Source organism: Carassius auratus, chromosome 20 (assembly GCF_003368295.1).
Source record: "Carassius auratus strain Wakin chromosome 20, ASM336829v1, whole genome shotgun sequence".
NCBI classification, from domain to species: Eukaryota; Metazoa; Chordata; class Actinopteri; order Cypriniformes; family Cyprinidae; genus Carassius; species Carassius auratus.
In genome coordinates this window covers 24,889,384-24,909,160 of record NC_039262.1, presented here as the reverse complement: position 1 = coordinate 24,909,160, position 19,777 = coordinate 24,889,384, and the positions used below count along the sequence as shown (strand labels likewise).

At 39.3% G+C, this 19,777-nt stretch overlaps 1 long non-coding RNA gene across 1 annotated transcript; it reads right to left on the bottom strand.

Moving 5' to 3' along the window:
- Positions 1–15,007: 15,007 nt before the first annotated feature.
- Positions 15,008–19,198, bottom strand: LOC113037865 (uncharacterized). The gene is made up of 3 exons (XR_003274699.1): positions 18,778–19,198; positions 16,289–16,430; positions 15,008–15,264 (listed from the first exon to the last, which is right to left on the bottom strand). It is a non-coding gene; the product is annotated as an uncharacterized LOC113037865 (long non-coding RNA).
- Positions 19,199–19,777: the final 579 nt, after the last annotated feature.

Here is a 19,777-nt window from a genome sequence, read left to right as displayed (position 1 = left end):
TGTTTTCCATGGAAGTGTGTTGTTGACAACAGTGATGTTGGGATATTTTTTTCTTGTGTGGAATTTAATTGGGGCTGAATTCCTTGAAAATAAATGGTTAAACGAATCTGTTGGTTTCTACAAGTTTGATTTGAGTTCCTTTTTTCAATTACTTCATATGTAGCTGGTGGTTGTGAGAATTTATTTATTTTTTGCCAGGATTACATGCCTGGCTGGCGCCCGAACAAACAAAATTTAATATAGAAGTAAACATAAATGTTTATAAATGGGCAAGCATCGCTACAAAGTTGGGCTGAGGATGGAGCCTGTCTGTGCTTCACGTATTTCTGTGCCACAGACAAACCTGTCCATGGTTGCACCTAGCCTAGAGGAGTGGAGGGAGACCGTAAGAGCCAAACTTAGAAAAATAAATTACTGACCAATTTTCTGTTATTAAAGAGACCATAACTGATGAGATTAAACGGCAACTCTCTCCTCAGATTATGGGGCATAGGGACTCTCCTTCATCCTCTAGGGGGGGCTGTTCGGGAAGGCCGCTACACTGCTTCCCCTAGGCCTTACCAGACCATGGAATGGGACGACCAGGGCAAACCAAATTGTAGAGGCTGTGGGAAGGCTGGTCACATCCAGAGGTACTGTCAACAGGGGAGGAGGCAGTTAAACTAACAGCCCCAACCACTGAGATTTTTTAGTGGGAGGAGTCACAGTGCCAGGTAAAGGGGTTATTATTGTAAAGGATGGGTGCCTGAGTGCTGAGAGGGGTATCCTTGGGATGAATGTTATTTCACATTGTTGGAAAGAGCTGTTCCAGGGAGCCCACCCTGGCCTGACTGTCTTTGGTGCAACTATGTCACGTGAAGCAAGGGGAGAATGGGAGCGTGCTTTTGCTGTTTGTCAAAAGGTCTCACAAGATAAGTCATCTGATGGGATGATTCGAGTGGCCAGGTTAACCCGTCAGGACCCAGTCTATTTGCCTCCTAACAGTGAGATGGTGCTGTGGACACACCTCTATGCTGCAAAAACCAGGTCAGATTTTTGTGCTTTGGTGGAGGGACCAGAGAGAGATGATGAGTGGCAGGTGGCCCGGGCTGTCACTACTGTGGTGAAGGAATGCCTACCTATAAGGGTATGTAACCTCAATCCTTACCCCATATTAATACCTCAACGCCATCCCCTGGCTAATGTCTTCCAGGTTGACCCAAGGCAGATTCGAGGGGAAAAGGAACTTGTTTTGAAGACTTTGGATCCAGGTGTGGTGGAAGTGGATGTGCAGACCAACCACATTGGTACTGAAGATCTGCATCCAGTTAACCTGTTGAAAGGTGATGGTTTAACAACAGACCAACAACAGAAGATGGACTCACTGTTAAGGCGGTGGAGAGACATATTTGCAGCAGGAGAGGGAGACTTTGGCCAGACCAGTGTAGTCCTCTACTCCATACCTACAGGTTCTGCAACACCCAGCAGGGAGTGCTATCGGCCAGTCCCACCAAGCCTTTACCCTGAATTGAGGGAACTTCTGCAAAACATATTGGATAATGATGTTATAAGGGAAAGCTCTAGTCCTTGGGCAGCACCAATTGTCCTTGTGAAGAAAAAGGATGGATCTTGGCGCTTTTGCATGGACTACAGGAAATTGAACGCACTAACCCACAAAGATGCCTATCCTTTGCCAAGGATAGAAGAATCCCTTACCAGCCTCAAGCAAGCCGCTTGGTATTCTACCCCTTGACCTGGCCAGTGGATATTGGCAAGTAGATTCGGATCCGAAGGATCGAGAGAAGACTGCATTCACCCCACCTCTGGGCTTGTATGAGTTCCAGAGGATGCCCTTTGGCCTCTGTAACGCACCTGCAACATTTCAACGTCTGATGCAGCGGTGTCTTGGTGAGCAGGTCCATGACTCTCTCCTTATCTACTTGGATGATGTTGTTGTATACTCCTCAGACTTTGACACCCACATAAAGCATCTGGAGCAGGTTTTTGGGAAGTTGGCAGCCCATTGCTTAAAGTTGCAGCCCAATAAATGAAGCCTTTTCCAGAAGAAGGTCACCTACCTTGGCCACATCATCTCTGGTGAGGGAATATCCACCGATCCCGAGAAGACCATTGTCGTTCAAGACTGGCCTATTCCCTCTACTATTAAACAGGTCCGATCATTCCTTGGTTTTGTAGGGTACTACAGAAGATTTGTTAAGGGTTTTTCTAAAGTAGCAGCACCTTTGAATGCGCTCCTAGTAGGTTCTGCTAGTTTGCGGAGAGGAAATGCTGCCATTGAGCGGACTGCAGATTGCCAGGTGGCATTCGACGCTTTGAAAAATGCTCTGGTGAGCGCCCCGATCTTGGCATATGCTGACTTCTCAAAACCATTCCATCTGTATATGGATGCCATCCTGGGAGGTTTGGGGGCTGTGTTGGCACAGCTACAAGATGGTAGAGAGCGGGTTATAGCCTACGCCAGCCGGAGCCTTCATCCGACTGAGAGAAATGACCAAAACTACAGTTCTTTTAAATTGGAGTTTTTAGCCCTTAAATGGGCTGTCACCGAGAAGTTTAAAGACTATTTGTGGGGCAATAAATTCTTGGCCTTTATGGATAATAACCCCCTGGTCCACCTGAATATGGTGCATTTGGGGGCCACAGAACAGCGGTGGGTAGCACAGTTGGCTAATTTTAATAACAGTTGCCAGTTTTCCAGATAAAGCCTGGAGGAAAAGAAGGTCCCATCAGGACAATTCATCGAAATCATCAAAGGCTTTGCGTTTTTAATCCCCCGGAGGATCCTCCACAAGCCCTTGAGACTGAAATGGTGAACCCCAAATTGGCGAGTGCCTCGTATTCTGGGCCTTTGTCATTACCTCTGACCTTTGTTCCCATAGCATGTGCCCCTCCTATAGTTTCAGTGGACGATGATCCAGTAGACCCCATAGTGAGTCCTGAGTTGAGCGATAGATCACCCCTGCGTAGATCCCAGAGACAAAATAGGGGTAGGCCTCCGGACAGGTATGGACATTAAGATTTTGTCGGGACGACAACTGTTAAAGGGGGGAGGAGTGTCATATATTATAAAACAAGTGGAGCAGTGTGATTGAGGGTTAACCTTATTTTGTGGAAATTGATTTTGTTATAGCAATGTGTACTCTTAACCTTTTTTATGGTTGTTGTGGATTAATTGTATGGTGTGCTGTGGTTTTTCTCGTTTGTTGTGTGTTTTGGATTTTTGGTGCTGTTTTTCCTCCTTCACAAACTGCAACAACAAACACTAATTGACACACCTGTAGAACCCCGTTTATATCAGTGATCTAATTTGCCAGCTGATCAAGTCATTCGGATAAAAAGGGAGTCAGATCGCTTACCGGAAAAAAACCCTCTGGACGGAGGAACGAGCCGTGTACTGAAGCGGATGGGCGCTTGCTGATCTTCTCACCCCTCTGTGTTGTTGTTGTTGACTGGATCTCCTGTACGCTGTTAGAAAGGAACCTCGGATTCTACAGTGTCAACGCTCACGAACCCCCAATTAAAGGGAAGTGATTCTTTCTTTTTCCCACGCTGATGCGCGCATGTGTGCTTAACATTGGGTTAAAGGATTTGTTCTTAGTTGTTTATCTCTGTAAAGGTGACAGATTCGGGGGAGCTGACGGCAGAGTGGCAGACGCGATAGTATTGCTGATGTAACCATTTGAAGTATAGGAAAGGAAAGTGGTTATTCCATTCATCTGAGTTTTGGCAGTTGTCGGCTACGTGCAAACTACCCAATGACTTTTCCGATTTCCCACTGACAGACGCGGGGCGGCGCTGTGGAGATACTGGTCCTGGATTAGGTTGAAGCCGGTCATTTGATCCTACTGAAACTGACTTTTTTTGCCAGTGACAGTGGAATCACTGGCCTGATTTCAGACCGGACATTGGTATTACCCTGGGCAGAATATTGAACAAGTTATGGTTTTATTGTCTCCACTGGGTTGAGGAGGAGATTGTGATTTGGATATTTGTTTGTTTTTAAAGCTTAGCTTTTAATGAAATAAAACGCCATTTGAGATTTCTTGTGTCTTTCTCTCTGTGTTGGTGTGGCTGGGAAACTAAATTTGCAATTTAATAAATTTTTAATCTTTTACATAACCATAACCGTCTATTAACGCCTCAAAAAGTGCAGATATTGTAAAATCTTATGTAAATGGATAGCATTTATATAGCGCTTTCAACAGACCCCATGGTCATCCAAAGCTCTTTACAAATTGCCTCACATTCACCCATTCGCTCACTCATTCACACACCGATGGCGATGTCAGCCATGCAAGGCGCCATCCAGCTCGTCGGGAGCAGCTGGGGTTAGATGTCTTGCTCAAGGACACCTCGACACTTGGTCAGGTGGAGCTGGGGATTGAACCACCAACCTTCCGGATTGTAGACAACCTACATGATGTTGTTGTACAAGTTCATTGATGACAATCCTGATGTAATATACCTAGCAGAAAATGGATGTGATGTTAATGCCAGATGTTTTACAAACCTCAAGAAACAAATGGCAATTGTAAGAGCAACGTCAAATGAGTGAACTGATGTCATGCCTATGTGTATTAATGCCGGTGAACTGATTTCTGTAGCTATCAGAAAAATATTTGACCTAATGACTGAATGTGGTAGCACCATAAGAATTGCTGACGATTTATGTCTGTGTACATATGTAACAGGCTTATGTGTGGTGCTGATTTCAAGAAATGATCAGACGAATGTTTGTGAGATTATTGAAACACTGGTTGACTACATGATTGAGAAAAAGAGTGTAATGTGTGTAAAGTTTCTTCAGTACATTGACAATGTTTGATAAATAAAATCCAATTCACTTAAAGCCAATATGTTATTATTTTGTAGACTCTGGGGTAACGATATGTCTGAACAGATTCAGATTCAGTTTTAAAGGAAATGGGTGTTTGCTTAACCGATGAACATTAATTAAAAAGTACAACATCTTACCGGCACAGAGTTAAAAGCTAGCATTATAGAATGCTTCCACCGTAGCTACAAAGCTAGAATGTTTAGGTATTTAATAGACTCTGTGATTATGATGGAATTTTTTTTGAACAAATATCTGAGTATGAACAAAATGTTTAAAATAGAAAAAAAAAGATGGACAGAAGGCAAGAAGGCCGAACAACAAAGGTTCTGGTCCAATGGTTAGGATGGTATTCAAAATTCCACACATGGGTGAATAAGAAAGATGTGGTAGATTTGCAGATGCTATAAAACTAAAACACGTGTAGGTGTGTCCTCATTCATTCAAAAACAATCATGTCTGAGAGTTGTTTTAACCCCTTCATCAACAATGGTAGTCAAACCATATCAAAACTATGTAACACACTAAAGATGAGTTATTACGAGGATGTCCTATTTCTGATTTAAGAAATAAACACAACTTTACCTCCCTGGATAACCCTTGGCTACAATCATGTTAAAAAGTCTTTCTAAGACTTTCTAAAAAGCCTTTCTAAAAGCCCCATGTTTTATGGGAAGCCCGTGGGTTATACCCCAGGGTCGCTATAGAATCTACAAATTAAACTAATGAGTATGGTGGAGGAATCATAGCAGTGAAGTACAGTAGGCCCCACAGGCTGACATAAACGGGGGTTTCTACATTTTGTATATTTACACAGATATCATTGAATATCAGTCAGTTGGTGATGCATACGTCCCACTACCGAGATATGTACATATAGAGGATGAGAATAATAAGTTTATCAGTGTTAGATACAATAAGGCACATTACATACCGGTCAATAAAACAACCATTACAGATGTAACCATAGAGGTAAAAGAAGATCAGAATCAAAAGGTATGTTTCACTTACGGGAAGGTGAGTGCTAATATACACTTCAGACCCATGAAACAGGGTGTTTTTTTTTTTTTTTTTTTTTTTTTTTTTTTTATATAAATAATGGAATTTTCTAATACTTACAAAATGGATCCTGAGTGATAGGTGGCCTATTACCAAAATCAGGCTGGTATAATGGCCTTCCTGCTTATGCAATGTTATATGAGTAAATGAGTTTGGGTTTGGGAGGCCTTTTCAGGGGTCTCTTAAGCATGGATTCAGCATTGCCAGGCATCATCTAAAATCAGCTGCAAAAAACATACTAAGTGATGTTGTTAGCAATACACTATAATGGAGAAGGCGCGCTCAACTCCCAAGTCATTTAATGGGAGCGAGTAATAAAGAAGTTATCCAAACATTAGCAATACACTAACAGAGGACCAATGGTGGTGTCTCGCAAAAGAATTTCTAGGCCTTCAGGGGCCAGAAGGTGTGGTCAAACAAAGAAGAAAAGAAGACGCACCCCTAAGAAGACCTGAGTCCAAAAACGCAAGCGCAAGGAGACAGCAAAACATGTAACAACAGCAAGGTCAAAGAGATCTGTCAAAACAATATTCTAAATCATGGCCTTACTACACAACATGTCAGGAGAATGTATTAAATCTATAAAGATACAGCTGGCCACATGAATGCAGCGGACCCCACTGGAGGAAATCATGGTCTGACAAAGAGAGCCACCTTTCCCAACGCTGGTAATATTGTCGAGCTACTAATTCGTATGACACGGGGTAAAGACAAATTCTGTCTGATAAGGAGCAATGCTGTTGCCTAAGCAAAAAATCCTGTCAGCCTCACTATTTGTGAAAAAAGTGAGTGTCTCACCCACCGTGAGACTGGGGCATGCACAAGATCTACTCTCAACCAACGCTGAGTATCGATCGCGTGTATGTGAAAATGTTTTTGATTCCTTCAGGCTCACAAATCTGCAATCAAGAAAATGTATTCTCTCTTCCAAAACCTGTTGTTCTAGCTATGGTTGATGATGCTTTTACAGGATAGTATATAAAATAAAAAAAACATTTGCCTTTAAAAATTCCGATTTAGAATTGTTATCTATTTATCTGGACGGGCAGCAATAGACTCTATGCATGATTACTTCCGCATTTTGTCTCAACCCACTCATCTACATTTGGTGCTGCGCCTGTGTAAAGAATTTGGTGGAAATGATGGCATTCTTCACAAAATGGGGCCTGAGGATGACCCGGAGATATTCCTGGATTTATTTTAAAAGTCGGCCGAGGTCCATGGCTGGCCGCGGGACCAGTGGCCGATGCGCCTGTTCCCGCTGCTCTCCGGGGAGTCCCAGGTAGCGGCACAGCAGCTTCCGGTGTGGAACTGATTTTTGATGACCTGAAGAGGGCCATCATCCAGCGGTTCCATCCTTCATGATGGCCCAACAGCTCCGGGACCCTTGCCGCAAAGGGTTGCTGGCCGACGGAAGCGACGTGGAGAAGATAATCGATCGTGTGGTGCTGGAGCACTTCGTTACTCGGCTACCAAGAAGATTAGGTGTTAGGCTGGGTGGTACCAAATACCTGTGAGTATCAAGGGGGGGTACCTATAAGGTGTTGGTGGATTTAGGATGTAACCAAACCTCAATCCATCAAAGTTTGATACAATCCGGGGCACTGGATACGAGCCGCATGGTTAAAGTACGGTGTGTGCACAGGGATGTGGTTGAGTATCCCATTTTGCCAGTCGTTATTAAATATAGGGGACAAAACCATAGTGTTGAGGTGGCAGTTAATCCGCACCTCCGGCATCCATTCATTTTGGGGACAAATTGGCCAGTGTTTAAAGAATTATTGGGGGTTTTATGTACGGATGCCTCTTGGGGAAAGAATGCACCGGAGGGGAATGTGAGTGTGTAGGCCGGGAGAGACTGAACTGGGACCACTGAGTACTGCCTCAGGGGAACAGAGCGAAATAGAAGGAATTATTCTCTCGGACCGTGATTATTTTCCCCTTGAGCAGTCTCAGGATGAGACGCAGATGCAGATACCTGTCCATATTTTGCAATAATTAAAGATAGGTTGTATCGAGTGACCCAAGACACTCAGACAAAAGAAGATACAACCCAGTTATTAGTTCCTAGGAGCCGCAGGGGAATTATTTTTCAGGCGGCTCATTCTATCCAATGGCTGGTCATTTAGGACAAGGAATGACACTAAATCGCCTCATGTTTTTGGCCATGTAGGTACATATATATAAATAACAATGACAGATGTGCCAGAAATAAGAGTCGCTCAGCTGGTGGAGCTTGATGAAATTCATGATGATATATCTGAGCATTGCACCAGGGCCTCTACACCTACATCAGAGCGTGGGCCTAGTGAACAGCACCATGAAGCAAGGGTAGATGCATGGGTCACTAGGAGAAATCCTGTGGGGGAAGTAACATCACTGATTAGTTCACTTTATATCTCAGATCAGGAAGAGAATGAACAAAGCATTGGAGATGAGGGAGACACATCATATCTCACACTTCCCGTCCCAGATAGCAAAATAGCTGTGGGCCAGATCTGGCGCACATTTGACACTTTCATTTGGCCCACATATGGTAGGAATGATGGCACTTGGGCGGTCTGCTCCTGTTTACCAGATCTGGGCCACAAGGAAGCCATAGCAATGCCTCATGTAAGCCATGAACAAACCCAATGAAGCAGAACTGGCCCAAATCTGGGCCACAGTTAGTTTTAATTCTGGGCCAGATCCGGCCCAGATCCAACACCTTGCTCTGGCCCACATACCACGTGGAATGATGGCACTTGGGCGGCCCACTCCTGTTTACCAGATCTGGGCCACAAGGAAGCCATAGCAATGCCGCATGTCAGCAGAGAACAAAACAAATAAAGTAGGACTGGCCCAAATCTGGGCCACAGTTAGTTTGAATTCTGACCCAGATTTGGGCCAAATCTGATACATGGCTCTGGCCCACATACTGCGTGGAAGGATGGCACTTGGGCGGCCCGCTCCTGTTTACCAGATCTGGGCCACAGGGAAGCCATAGCAATGCCACATGTCAGCCGAGAACAAAACAAAGTAGGACTGGCCCAAATCTGGGCCACAGTTATTTTGAATTGTGGCCCAGATTTGGCCCAAATGCAATACTTTGCCCTGGCCCACATACCACGTGGAATGATGGCAACTGGGCCAGCGCCTGTTTGCCACATTTGGGTCTCATGGAAGCCATAGCAATGCCACATGTAACAAACCACATAAACCACACATGACCCTAATGTGGGCCACACATGTTTTTTTTTATTTATTTTTTTATTTAAAACCTCTTCTCCACATTCCTCATGTGGCCCACTGCAGCATGGAACGATGGCACTTTGACAATGCACTCCTGTTTACCAGTTCTGGTCCACTAAGAATTAAATAAATTAACTGTAACTGTGTATGTGTATGCCCTGACAGCAAGCAGTTTCGGTCCAGATTCGGCCCACATCTGGCCCGCATGGATTTCATGCGGGCCAGATGTGGGCCGGATCTGGGCCGACACTACACTGTAAAAAATAATTCAGTGGCTTAGTAAATTTCACAAAAATAAAGAGCTATATTAACTTAATAAAATCTTTTGAAATCATTTAAGTGATATTTTGAGTGGGTCAGATTAAAAATAATAATTAAAAATCCAACAAATAATTTCTCTAAAATGTACATATATTATTTAAGTTTATGTAATGAAAATAAATAAGTATTTAACTAACTAATTATATTTTTAATATACCTTCAATATTTCTGGTGAATTCTAATATAAATATTTGATAATTATTTACTTGTACTGATCTGTTTTAGAAACTAAAATTATTAAGTATTTCCAACCAATTTTCCTAAATAAAGTTCCAGCTTAATAAATGAAAGTTTAAATAAATTGAGTAAATTTCGCGGCTAAAGTGATCACGTGTGCAGCTCCGCAGAAAAAAAAAAAATCTGCTTTCCTCAGCAGCGACTTCGACTAGCCATACACCTCACAGCTCCCGGTAAGTAACGTTAGTCAGCTAATCCTACTTACGTTTGTAACACTTTATTAAAAAGTTAATAATTATTAAGCATTTCCTAACAATTGTCTTTGTATTTTACGTCATATTCAACAAGTTTCGTAGCTTAATCGAAGTCACCTGAAGGACGGCTTTCCTCAGCAACGGCAAGGCCCGCACTCCTCTCATATTGTGGTACGTTATGTAATTTATCCAGCTAGTTAATACTAATTATGTTTGTAATGTTTAATTCAGAAGTTAATTATTAAGGATTTCCTAACAATTGTGTTTGTATTTTGCGTCATCTTAAGAAGTTTAACAAGTTTCGCGGCTCAAACAAGAGGCACCTGTCACTGAAGGACTGCTTTTCTCAGCTACGACGTGAACAGCATCACTCGAATTTCCTGTAAGTAACGTAGTCATTTTATAACTATGTATATTTGCAATAATGTATTCAAAAGTTGATTAAACATTGACCGTGTGTACGTGTAACATAACAGTGTAGTTTTCTAAGTTAGTTAGTGGGGCAGCCATATGTATGTTAGTTTTTTTTTTGGAGTGGGTTAACGTTCGTACTATTTGGATCACTGTTTATTTCAACCGCCATTTGAAAGTCTAACGATAAGTGTAACCGTGGTCCAGCAACTATACATGCCCAATGGAAAACGATTTTGTACAGGTTCCCCTTTGGGGTCAGTGGCTTGTCAAAAGGGAACACATCATTTATGAACTTTCAAATGACAACATTCTGTCTTGTAAAAAGCTGTCACGTTTTTGTAAAACATCATAATTACTACATGAACTCAGGTATGAGCTCTTAAATCACCACTACAAATACTCCATGCAAAAGTATTTAAAATGGCGTGGACATAACATAGACTGGTGCGTTTTAATCAGCTCCCACTATATGCTCCGTTGTAAAATCATTCTAGTACACTGAAACTTATGACATACAATATCGGTCAAAAGTTTGAAAACATTAAGCTTTTTAATGTAACAAATCCAGACCTGGTGGGTATTGAAGGACAGCCGAGGCTGGGTGAGGGGTACATTGTTTTAATTGAGTGAACTTACTAAATTTCTTAAGAGTGTGTTTAAATATATTCATTTTGATTTGAATTAAGTAATATTTTTGTTCCCTGAAACAGATCAGTTTAATTTTCCATCCTTAAATAGTTTGATAGAAATTTCACAAATATATTATGTGTATTATAAAAGAACAATTTGTTAGTCAAATACTAAATTGTTTTAGTGGAAAAAATAAAATATAACTGTACATTTTAGATAAAATAAACTGTTGTATTTTTAGTCAGTTAATATGTTTACATTTATGCATTTGGCAGACGCTTTTTTCCAAAGCAACTTACATTGCATTTCAAGGTACACATTTACAATTTTATCAATTTTTGCTAGCGCCGATGCTCTACTGTTTGAGCTACAGGAAAGCCATCTTTTGTATAATCAAGTAAACTATATTCAGAGATTTTATTAAGTTAATAAAGTTAAATATTACTGTATTATTTACTAAGCCACAGAATTATTTAGAGGGTTAAGGGTTGAGTGTGAGGGTTAATGCAATGCATATTTTTTTCAAGTAGTGCAATTAAACAAGCTTTTTTTGTTTCAAAACCATTAGTCATTTTACTTAAATATTAAACATGTTTATAAAGAAATTGGTTGAAATAATGCGGACCTCAATAAAAGCCTATAGCATTGATTTACAGCATAGAAGCTGGTCTCTTTTCATTTTTCTTTTAGGTTTATTGTTAAAAATAAATGTCCCTATGTAGAAAATTAACCTGTCTTGTTGTTAAGAAGAATGCTGTTAATTTTTGCAACTCCTCCCCCTAGTAAACTTTGTTTGAGATTTTACCTATCATATGGTCCAACAGAATGTTTGCTTCTTCAGGTGCTATTTGTTTTGTGTATTTGTCACTTTCTTGTAACATTCAGGTTTGAATGTTAGCTCTAACCAGTTATCTTTAAAATTTGCCTGTAGGGTTCAGCTGATCTACCCGTCTTCGTACAAGCAGAGGAGGTCATAAAAATCTACATCCTTCGGGACAATGATGGGGCAGTCAGCGATGTAATCTTGGGAATCACAGCAGAGCCTGCTGCCATCTTTTGGGAGTCACATTGGATTTGAGATATCCCAGGACCCACAAATACAGGTCCTTCTCCAAAAATTAGCATATTGTGATAAAGTTCATTATTTTCCTTAATGTAATGATAAAAATTAAACTTTCATATATTTTAGATTCATTGCACACCAACTGAAATATTTCAGGTCTTTTATTGTTTAAATACTGATGCTTTTGGCATACAGCTCATGAAAACCCCAAACTCCTATCTCAAAAAATTAGCTCATTTCATCTGACCAATAAAAGAAAAGTGTTTTTAATACAAAAAAAAGTCAACCTTCAAATAATTATGTTCAGTTATGCACTCAATATTTGGTCGTGAATCCTTTTGCAGAAATGACTGCTTCAGTGCGGCGTGGCATGGAGGCAATCAGCCTGTGGCACTGCTGAGGTGTTATGGAGGCCCAGGATGCCTTGATAGCGGCCTTAAGCTCATCCAGAGTGTTGGGTCTTGCGTCTCTCAACTTTCTCTTCACAATATCCCAAAGATTCACTATGGGGTTCAGGTCAGGAGAGTTGGCAGGCCAATTGAGCACAGTAATACCATGGTCAGTAAACCATTTACCAGTGGTTTTGGCACTGTAAGCAGGTGCCAGGTCGTGCTGAAAAACGAAATCATCTCCATAAAGCTTTTCAGCAGATGGAAGCATGAAGTGCTCCAAAATCTCCTGATAACTAGCTGCACTGACCCTGCCCTTGATAAAACACAGTGGACCAACACCAGCAGCTGACATGGCACCCCAGACCATCACTGACTGTGGGTACTTGACACTGGATTTCAGGCATTTTGGAATTTCCTTCTCCCCAGTCTTCCTCCAGACTCTGACACCTTGATTTCCGAATGACATGCAAAATTGGCTTTCATCCAAAAAAAGTACTTTGGACCACTGAGCAACAGTCCAGTGCTGCTTCTCTGTAGCCCATTTCCTGCACACGCCTGTGCACGTGGCTCTGGATGTTTCTACTCCAGACTCAGTCCACTGCTTCCGCAGGTCCCCCAAGGTCTGGAATCGGTCCTTCTCCACAATCTTCCTTAGGGTCCGGTCACCTCTTCTCGTTGTGCAGCGTTTTTTGTCACACTTTTTCCTTCCCACAGACTTCCCACTGAGGTGCCTTGATACAGCACTCTGGGAACAGCCTATTGGTTCAGAAATTTCTTTCTGTGTCTTACCCTCTCGCTTGAGGGTGTCAATGATGGCCTTCTGGACAGCAGTCAGGTCGGCAGTCTTACCCATGATTGCGGTTTTGAGTAATGAACCAGGCTGGGAGTTTTTAAAAGCCTCAGGAGTCTTTTCCAGGTGTTTAGAGTTAATTAGCTGATTCAGATGATTAGGTTAATAGCTCATTTAGAGAACCTTTTCATGATATGCTAATTTTTTGAGATAGGAATTTTGGGTTTTCATGAGCTGTATGCCAAAATCATCAGTATTAAAACAATAAAAGACCTGAAATATTTCAGTTGGTGTGCAATGAATCTAAAATATGAAAGTTTAATTTTTATCATTACATTACGGAAAATAATGAACTTCATCACAATATGCTAATTTTTTGAGAAGGACCTGTACTCACTTAAGTTCTTGAGCTGGATCCTCCAAAACTCTGTTAATGTTCAGAGGTTAAAAAATTATCTTCTTGCATAGTAGTGGTTCATGATCATCCCACAGAATGGGTATTCCTGATGGAAGTGTTTCTGTTATCGGATTAATTCTGTTGAAGGGATAGTTCACCCAAAAAGATGATTTTGTCATAATTTACTCTCCCTCAATTTGTCCCAAACCTGTACGAGTTTCTTTCTTCTGTTGAACACAAAAGATATTTTTAGTGAAGTGACGTGACATTCAGCCAAGTATTAAAAAGTGTTGGTTAACGCAGTTAAAGGTTGCCATTGACTTTGCATAGTATACTTTTTTTTTTTCCTACCATGGACGTCAATGGCAACTTTCAACTATCTGTTAACCAACATTCATTAAAATATATTTTGTGTTAAACACTTGAAAGATATTCGTACAGATTTGGGACAACCCGGGGGGGGGGGGGGGGGGCGAGTACATTATGACAACATCATCTTTTTGGGTGAACTATCCCTTTAATATTGATATAAGTGTTGCTTTTATTTTTTTTTATGGTTTAATGTTGAGTGTGACTGCAAATGGCTGGTATGCACCAGGAACAAAGTAAGATGTCATTTCTCTTATGGCTATCGTATTTTACATGTAATCTACTTGAATACTAAGATGGATGAAATGTTTCATAAGGTTTAATCATTTCCCTTATGGCTACTTTACAGTTTTAATTTTTGCAATTTACTGGAATATTAAAATGGATAAGATGTTTCAAAGGTTGATTTTAGACTTTGTCTTATGTTTAATTGACAAATAAATTTTCAATAAAAAATGTGTTTCTTTCTTTATTTGGTTTTATTATATTAATTATAAAGGGTAAATAGTGTAAAAAAAAAAAAGTGAATGCAACATTTTGATAATTTATAGTCCAATATTAAGTTAAATTCACTTTTACATGTAGTAAACGTAGCACATTTTTTTGGTTAAATTTCATCCAATATTTCAATTATATCTACTCAATATTTTTTGTTTATTTTACATAGAATTACAGTTGTAGTGTTTTATAATTTTGATTATATCTAATTAATTTTATTTCTCATATAAAGTAATTCAGTTATTCAGATTTACTTAATTTTTTTACTTACAATTACTCAATTTAAACAGTATATTTCATTGATTTCACAGCTTTAAAATTTACTCAATTTTTTTGAGTGTAAAAATGTTTCACCAAAAAAATTGAGTAAATAATAGTTAAACTTTTTACAGTGTATGTTGCTGTCTGGGTGGCGTGTATGCCATTAAAACTTTGGAAACTCAGTGACAAAATATCAATGACACTAAGTGAGTTCTGCATCAACATTATTCAACATACAGTCAAGAGAAATTATGTAAAAATGGCCTACCTAAATATTAAGTTTACAACAGATGATCCAAACACATTTCTGAAAAAATTGCATTATTTATTAATATTGCCAATGAAAAACCCATTGAATGATTACATTTCCAAAACTGAGAAGCAATCTAAACATGGAAAAAAAAAACATCAAGTACATCCAGTAGCTATGTATAGGTTAGCTCATCCAAAAACAAACTTGTCCGACGTTGTAGTAGTGAACACTGCAGAACCTTGGCAACAGGAACAATCCAAACTTATAGGATTTATTGACCTCCTTGACTGGGCCCATCAGCATCATGGCAATCTTGCAGGCCTTTAAAGGACAAAAAAAACAAAAACAAAAAAAAACCTGTTGACTCAGTAAGAATTTAGAGGCCAAATTAAACAAAATTCCCTAAACAAAATAAAATTACAAGAAAAAATTAAATAAAAACACAAAACAAAAAAGATAGTCATTGTACTTATTTTGTGTTATTGTTACAGGTACACTATGTAACTTTTTACACCGTCTAGCAAGGGTGGCACGATATGAAAATAAATGCAAACATGCATTTAAGAAAGATCTTGACTAAGGGGAATATAGTGATTACATCTTTTGGTCTGACTCCCCTTTGTGCCTAATAAAAAATTTAATTCAATTCAGTTCACATTTATTTGCATAGCGGTTTTCACAATACATATCGTTTCAAAGCAAATTTACAGGGAATGCATGTCAACATTACAATTTAGAACAATCACGACATGCCTAAGACAGAGTGAGAGGTTCTTTCAACTAAAAGTGAAACTGCAAGTTTAAAAACTTCAAAAACAGCAGTATGTGTGTCCTTTATTAGAAGCATTGCAGAAATATTGAATAGTGAGTAAATGGACTGGAACTACCAGCACATTAAACAGTTTGGTAACACTTTACACCAAGGTCTTATTTGTTAACATTAGTTACTGTATTAAGTAACACGAACTAACCATGAGCAATAAATTTTTTACAGTATTTAATAATCTTTGTTAACATTAGATAAATAAAATACAGTCCTTCATTGTTTGTTCATGTTAGTTCACAGAGCATTAATGTTAACAAATTCAACTTGATTTTAATGATGTATTAGTAAACACTGTAATTAACATTAACTAAGATTAATAAATGCTATTGAGGAATTGTTATTTCCTAGTTCATGTTGACTAATGTAGTAAACTAATGCTAACTAATGAAACGTTTAAAGTGTTACCAATGGTTTTAATACACACCTCAAAGCCAATCAAAATCATGTATTTAGACAGACCAGGGTGTAGTACAAATTATTACATACATATACAGATAAAACACAATGTTACTGACTTACAGGTTTCTTGGACACTCTTTCGTTTCTATCTTTCTCTTCTCCCTCCATCTCGGTCACATGCAAGGTGAAGCCATTTTTTTTATAAAGAATTCTATCTCTTGATCGGTGGCCGTTGCTGTTAGCCTGCTGTTTCTGACAGTTCCTAAAAGTAAAGAACATTGTAAAAGCAAGATTATACAACTTTTAAAATCTTAGGACCCAATTAGGAACAACTTTAATGCCTGCTACGAAGATCAGACTGTATGATGCCACCCAGGCCTGTCAACATGTGCAGCATTATTTTTATGGTCCATCCCCAACTACCCCCTGGAACTGTTAAATCTTTCCTTAGAATTCCACAAAAATTAATTCTTACAAACAAAAGTTCATTTACAAACAGTAAATGACTAAGATAGCTTTAGAGAATGCAAAAATAACACTTCACATCCCTTAAAACTACTGGACCAGTGTAAAGTAAGAACTGCTTGCTTTCCATCGTAACCTCTCATCAAGTGCCCTTGGTCTTCTAGCAAACTCTGAGGGTATGTAACTGTTCAGAGCAAGCAGTTTGCCGGAAATGAAGGACACTTGTCTGGATGAAATACGGTAATTCAACTTACCGCAGGTTCCCATCCACAAATCAAGCAGACGCCGCACCATACCTTAGCACAGTAAATGCATATAGTCATGTGGAAATCCACTAACCATAGCAATATTTGTTTCACAAAATGGGGAATGTTGTACATGGTGGTCTTCATCCTCTGCATTTGAAAAAGATACATCTGTTCTCTAGCATTAAGTTCAGGAAATGTCATGTGATTATTAATGTAAATGCCTGACTGTACACATTTATCACAACCACTGTATCCATTGTGTGACTTAATTCCCTTAATAAAGGCTCTCGCAGGAGCATCACAAATTACTGAGCACACAGTCAAGAAGAATGTCTTTCCATTAACAACAAAACCAGTGCTCAAGGATTTCAACTCAGAAAGCAGATCCTATAGATATTCTGACAAAGGCTTTGAGTTTCCACTGTAAAGGGCAATCAACACAGGTTTTCTAGTGTAAGCCTGGAGTATTCCTAAAATTGGCCAGAACTGTAAACCTGAACTTTTAAAAATAGGAAGACCATCCATGTTCAATTGTAATTTTAATCTTTGATGACTCTGGACAACTGATGTAAGCTTCTGAAAGATGAACATTTTCTTTATTCCAAAATAGTGGAATGATCCACTCTCCAAGGAAACAATACTATTAGCTACGTTCACACTGCAGGGCTTAATGCTCAATTCAGATTTTTTTCACATTTCCAATTAAATGCGACCTTTTGTGATCTCCTGTGTGAACGTGAAATGACCCAGAAGTGACCCGCATGCGCAGAAGAGTACTCAATGGTGAACAACGTCACTCTTTGTTTGCAGAAGTAACGTTAGCTAATGTTAAACATGGATGTCAACAACAGTGTAGTCAACAGCGGAGCTCTTTTTGCAATATTAAAGTTATTTTCCCAACGGAGCCAGCACAATTACAATCTTCTCATTTTAAGAAGAAAATTAAAAAGAAGGAGGAGAGCAAGGTTTTTTGGCCATGGCGTTTTGTGGAGCAGTGTTAGCAACGTCGGTTAAGAGAAACGTGTGGGTACGAAGTTTCAACCAGGAGTGGTGGGATACTGATGTGAGTGGCTCTTCAACTAGCCTACTTCAACGCAGAGTTTTGACATTTGTAGCGTATCAATGACGTACGGGTCAGATACATGTGGCCTGGCCATTCAGATGGAGGTCACATTTCAAAAGATCGGATACGTATCTGTTTCAGGACCACATACCCAAGTGGCCTGGGTCACATTTGAAAAGATCGGACCTGTGTCGTTCAGACTGTCATGAAAAGATCAGATACATGTCGCATAGGGGCAAAAAAATCGGAATTGGGTAGTTTCAGCCTGCAGTGTGAACGTAGCCTATGTTTTATCTGTGTTTGGAGTAATGTTCTTGCATCTTTTGGTAGAGATGGGTGATGGGCTTTCAGTATTGACAAAAGGGCAGACAAAGCAATCAATGAAATGCCAAAATGTGTTGCCCAGTCTCGCAAACATCCCGTAAAATCTTTAGGAACATCCCAACTTTTATCAACATGGCTATCCTCATCACTTGTTGATTCACTTCCCCCATCACTCTCTGATCCACAAATTGCTGGCAAAACAAAGCTTGAAGTAACTACTTCATGTTCAATGCTATGTTCTTCAATAGTACAATCCATGAAACTACTGTCCTCATCATTCAAAGATTCAAACAACTGGGTGACTCTTTTAACAGCCCTTTTCCTTAAATTGCTATGAGTGATATTCCACTTTTCTCTCTCCATTGCACAGTATTTACACTAACATTTACGCTTTGAAAATTAGTCATGCAGTACAATGTCAATAACCAGGTGCGCTATGGAGAAGAAGAAAAAAAATACATTAATACTTTAAATATTGAAATACAGCATGAAATGTATCAACAGCTTACCTTAATGGTGACTTGACACTGTATATTTGCCCACCAGAAATGTTCTGTAACTAATCACATTGACTGTTATTAAGGTCTAAAACATCATGACTCAAAATAGTACATGACAAAAACATAATGCATGCAAATACATTTTATAAAACATGAGTTAAATACTTTAACTGTGCAGAACTGACTACAGGTTGGGAGACTGATCTCAGCGGTTTGCAGCGCTGAGGATTACACATGTTTGTGCAGAGCTGATGACCACAATGTCCAATCAGAGTCATTTTGATTAGTAACCGCTGAATTGTTTAGTGAGCACGTTCTGAATTCTGCATCTTCATTAGGCATAAATAAAAATGTGAAAGTGCATACATCACTTTAGACTTAATTCATGAACCGCTTCAGTGTTCTTTGCTCACTTTCTTTATACTTTATTCCCAGTTTGAATAACCTTTGTTTTTAATGCTGCTGAAATAACCAGTGTGAAGCCTTGATTTTCTAATTCATAATAATCAACATTAATAATTACAATATCAAGAACAATAATCAAATTAGGCTATTTACATTATACAATGCTTGTGTATTTGTATTTATACATTAATCTGTGTAAATTAACATAAATAGCCATGAACATAAAATATCACCTCTTATTGGACATTGCAGTAATAAGTTAAACAGAAACAGGTGTGACTGGTTACAATGCTCAACACTGTAAACCTTGTGCAAAAAAAATAAAATTGAAATATTATGCAACATGAGCAAATCTACTGTATGATTCAGTAGTAACATTATATAGGCCCACAGAAAGGTAAAGATATACAGGAAATAAAGGAGAAAATAAAGCAAATACATAACAATAAATTTAAAAAAAATTGAACCTACAACAATAATAATAACAAATATAGCTGCAAGCAGCAATAACGGGGCCAAGCACTACAGAAGCAAGCTTCAGACGAACGGCAGGAATGAGTAATTAAGACAGTTTTAAGATTATTTTAGGCAAAATGGCTTGAAA